We start from the raw sequence: 5,199 nt of genomic DNA on the forward strand, positions 1-5,199 counted from the left end.
CCCTCCTCCCCCCTTCCGCTCTGATTAAATCTTGCGGCCATGCATGCATGTGTTCCCCCGAGTGTATCGCCTTTATATGATAGCATTGTAAACGGTAGGCCAGATCTCTTCTCTATGTTGTAAATAAACGAAGCGGATCAGCAGCGGAAATTCGCGGAGATTCGCGAGTCTTCAAACTGCACGCGTTCTTCCGTCGCCAAGCATACGCAAAAAATGGTTCTTTGTTCTCTCCACAGTCGATGATGTCTCTCTTTCTCTCTCTTTCGACGTCTTCTAATCCTGAAAACAAATCGATCGCTCTAATAATTCTTTGTAACCACGATATTTTCGACGATATAACGAAAGGAGATCGTTAACAATGATTCTGATCTTCGATCTCTGAATTTCATAAAAACATGATACGATTGAAAGAAAAATTATTATTCAATTGAAATATTTATATATATATATATATATATATGTTAAATGAAAGAGATATTGGAAAGAGATTTGAATCGCATGGAAAAAATGATGTACATATGATATAAAAATTTTGAAGATGAAAACATATGAATATAGATAGGGCGTTATAAAGGATTAACGAATAATCGATTCGTACCTGATGGAACGAACAGGAATCACGATGGAACGACGTCGATGCGTGTGATTTTTTTTCAAGTTGATTGGATCCTTGCCGATATGCAATCGATTCACCGAAATCCTGTTGAAAAAAAGAAAATCTCCTCCCTTTCGTGCTTGATTGGATTTCGTCCCGTTTCAATCCGTGCATCGATACAAAATAGAATGAAAAATCGATGGAGGGAAGAAAAGAGAAGAGAAAATTGATAAAAATTCAAAAGTTCTTTTGGAGATCGTGGCACGTTTCGGTGAGCTCGTTGTATCGAAGAGGAAGATTATTCTTCTTTTTGAACTTTTGTACCGGTTACGATGAAACAGAGAAGAACACAATTGTAAAGTCCAATTTTATTTATATTATCCATATAGTCAATCCATGATCTTTTTTTTTTTATTTCTTTTAAAAAAGAGAAACGTTAATGAAACGTAATGTGTAATATCGTAAACTTATTTCGTAAGTAAAAAAAAAAAAAAAAAGAAAAAAAAAAACATTCAAAACGAGCAATCTTAGTCGAGCGTTTTTCATTCAGTCGAAGGCATATGCATGTATAATACTTACGTGATCTCACAAAGTTGAGAAAAAGGTCAACGATGCAATATGCAGTAGAGAAAGCGAAAGACAATTACGAATGCCGCAAACGAGATTTTTCTTTAGAATCTTATGTATACGTTATGATCGTCACAAAATGCTTAATCCTCGATCGATAGGATCGTAGATGATCTACAAAAATATAAGTTACGTTAATTTTAAAATAAGAGTACTCAGTTTTGATCGATATCGTGTGTTTTATAATTAAAATTGTTCCCCGTGACGACATTTATCAATATATTTATAGAAATATAGAATTAAATATCCTACGAATTATTTTAGAGATATGTATAACTCAATTGAGGATTAAGAATACGCGAGTACGAAATTTTCACATTTTCCCTATTCCATTTCCTCTCAAAATATTCACAATATCATCTTCCTTCGTTTCAATTGAAATTCAACTACGTTGAAATAGGTTGAAATAAATTTTTTTAAATCGAAAAACATGCACAAATAGAGATTGATAGAACATATTTCGATATTACGATATGATTGTTGTTTTCTTTTTTCCTTTTAAGTTAAATTTCGATATAAAAAAAAAAATATTACGTATATTCCTCTTTTATTGCAATACAGGATGATAACGATGAAAATACTATATTTATATTTTAGTAATAATCAATCGAAAGCATGTTTGTAATTGTATAATCGTGACTTTATTCGTCTTCGAATTATTTAAGATCATTAGATTTTTAGATATTCAATTGTACGTGAAAAAAAGATGAAATAATTCTTGTTCCGCCCTTTGTAAATTTATTAATATCAAGTCGCACACGACGAAAGAGAACGAAGAACGCGTTACATATCTCTTAAGGATTAACAAAAAAAAAGAAAAAAAAAAAAAGAAAAAAGACAAAAGAAAACGATTTAGTCCACGAACTAGCCATAAAATGTAATCGAATAGAAACGAAGGACTGAGTTTGAGATTTAAAAAAAAAAAAAAAAAAAAAAAAAAAAAAAAGGTTTTAGCCCCCAAATAACCCAAAAAATGAAACCAAAAAAAAACAAGGGCTGGGGTTTGGATTTAAAAAAAAAAAAAAAAAAAGAAAAAAGACAAAAGAAAACGATTTAGTCCCCGATCTAGCCATAAAATGTAATCGAATAGAAACGAAGGACTGAGTTTGAGATTTAAAAAAAAAAAAAAAAAAAGAAAAAAGACAAAAGAAAACGATTTAGTCCCCGATCTAGCCATAAAATGTAATCGAATAGAAACGAAGGACTGAGTTTGAGATTTAAAAAAAAAAAAAAAAAAAAAGAAATAAATAAAACTCCGTTTTTGAAACAACTTTAGACTTAGCGAAAGCGTAATCAAAAGTATGTTAATCGTGTACTTGAAACGGATTATCCGAGTTTTCCATAAAACTATTCACGTACTGATTTACATGTATTCATACGTAAAAATCTATCCTAAGTAAATTTATTAAAAAGAACACACATTGTGTATCACCTATCGAATTTCGAAGTTTCTTGATTTCGTATTTACGCTACCCCTTGCGTGAATTACTTAAGAGAGATGCGAAGAATTATTATAAGCGAAAAAAATAAACGACAAATAAACGTCAAAACGTTTGATCTCTGAGAAACACACGCGGCATTATTCATCCCTTCGGAACGAAAAAAGAAAAAGAAAGATATGAAAATTTCGAATAAATTTTCCCAATTTAAAGAAAATTGTCTTTTTTTTTTTTTAATTTGTTTTAAATTTCTATCAATTTCTTTTTTAATTTTCTAAATTTCTATGATTCTTACTACAATATTTTAGAAAATAAAAAATCATATGTCATTTTCTAAAATATTAGTAATAATAATTATTCATAGAGAAGAAAAAGAAAGAAAATTTTTCGGTTTGAAAGCTTATAAAATTTAATATCACATTTCGAACAACATTTCATGAAACTTTAAAATATAGATAAAGATAAATGTGCAATCTGTTATTAGAATAGAAATATCAAAATATTTCATTCACATCGCAATTATTCGCGAAGGAAAAATGTTTCTAATGATTTAAAAATTTTGAGATGAGGTACATTTACTTTAACGAAGAATAAAAAAAAAAAAAAAAGATGATTATATTCTCAATTTTGAGGGATAATTAAAAAGGTCATCGACATGTTTACGACGTGCAAAAAGGCATTTCATTAATTCGAGACATCACCTCGTTTCATTGACATACTATGAGTTACCATGAGCCACTAATTAACCATCAATCTAGTTCTAGTTAAAAATTGAATATTCATTACGAAATTAAAAATAGAATTAAAAAAAATATAAAAGTTCAAAACAAGTACAAAAACATAAGCAAACATAAAAGTATTTTCATGCACTATTTCACGAAAATGATATAAAGAAATTTTTCATTTACATAAATAACATAAATTTTTTAAATTCATTTGTGCATTAAAAAAAAGATGAATTAAGTTGTAAAATGTTTTATCTCAAATTTGATTACAAGCAACATAAAATCGTGTAGATTCGACATATAGAAAAATGTATATCGAAATAATTTTTTGTACTATACAAATCGATTATATATACATATAACATATATAATATACAATATATATTATATATATATAAACTAACGGAAAAAAAGAAAATATGAAATACAGAAAAAAATTTCAGGTAAAACAAAGTATTCGCTATAGATCGTAAAATGTACGATGTAACACTAACAATAAAAATATTTAATCAAAATTATCATTTAGAAACTTCTGTATGTTTCTAATGATCTAAAAATTTTTGAGATGAGGTACATTTATTTTAACGAAGAATAAAAAAAAAAAAAAAGAAATAGGGAAAAAATGGCAATTTCGATCTATTTTGTATGCCATCTCTTACCTTTCATTATTATAAATTACTACTATGATCGAATAAAATTATCAGTCAAGACATCTAAGAAAGAACAAATCGTTGGACAGAAGAGATCAAATACATCTTTGAAAGATCTAATCTATCCGACGATGAGATCAAGTTCATCGTTCGGCGATGGTGGAAAACGTCTACATAGACTCGCGTATTATCTACAAAATACTTTAATCATAATATTAATTAATAATATACAGATTGTAAATAACTAAACAATAATAAAATATGCTGTAACAAATTCATCCACTTTTTGCTTCTCTGTCTATCTCTATTTCTCTCTCTCTCATTTACTCACTCATTCTCTCACTCTGTCTCTCACTCAATCACACGTCGCTCACTCTCATAACTCACATTGTTTTTATTTTTATTTTATTCACTCCATCATAAAGAAAAGATCCGACGGGGAGCCGGAACAGGGAAGAAGGCACAGGGCACATCAATTAAAAAAGTAGCATTCTTCTTTTGATAATCATTTCCAATGTACATCTAGCTTTTTCATAGCTAATAAATCAATGATTGATATCATATACGTATTAAATTTTCTTTAACTTTTGGAATCTCAAAAACCAAAGGAAAATAAAATATGAAAGGAAAAGAAAAAAAAATAGGAAAAGAAAGAAGAAAAAAGGCGAAAAAGAAAAAAGAGCACCATTTAAAAAGATGTCTCATACGGAAACACGTAGCAACGAGAGGAGCTAACGAATTATATAAAACAGCCGACGAGAAATTACATTTTCCACTCGTCCTAAAACAACGTGACGAACATACTACATACGTTGCTTAGATACTGTGGAAAGAACACAAGCGGCGATGATGATTTTTTAATAGTAATAATAATAATTAATAATTAATAATAATAATTAATAATTAATAATTAATAATAATAATAACAATAATAATTAATAATAATAATAATAATAATAATAATAATAATAATAATAATAATAATAATAANCTAGTAGTAGTAGTAGTAGTAGTAGTAGTAGTAAAAATAATAATAAAAATAATAATAATAGTAATAATAATAATAGTAAAAATAATAATAGTAATAATAATAATAGTAATAATAATAATAGTAATAATAATAGTAATAATAATAATAATAATAATAATAATAATAATAATAA

At 27.7% G+C, this 5,199-nt stretch overlaps 1 long non-coding RNA gene across 1 annotated transcript; it reads left to right on the top strand.

Moving 5' to 3' along the window:
* Positions 1-3,262: 3,262 nt before the first annotated feature.
* On the top strand, positions 3,263-4,677 carry LOC102679679. The gene is made up of 2 exons (XR_422904.2): positions 3,263-3,480; positions 3,519-4,677. It is a non-coding gene; the product is annotated as an uncharacterized LOC102679679 (long non-coding RNA).
* The last annotated feature ends 522 nt before the right edge of the window (positions 4,678-5,199 follow it).

Source organism: Apis dorsata, unplaced genomic scaffold (genome assembly GCF_000469605.1).
Source record: "Apis dorsata unplaced genomic scaffold, Apis dorsata 1.3 scaffold_1160, whole genome shotgun sequence".
NCBI classification, from domain to species: Eukaryota; Metazoa; Arthropoda; class Insecta; order Hymenoptera; family Apidae; genus Apis; species Apis dorsata.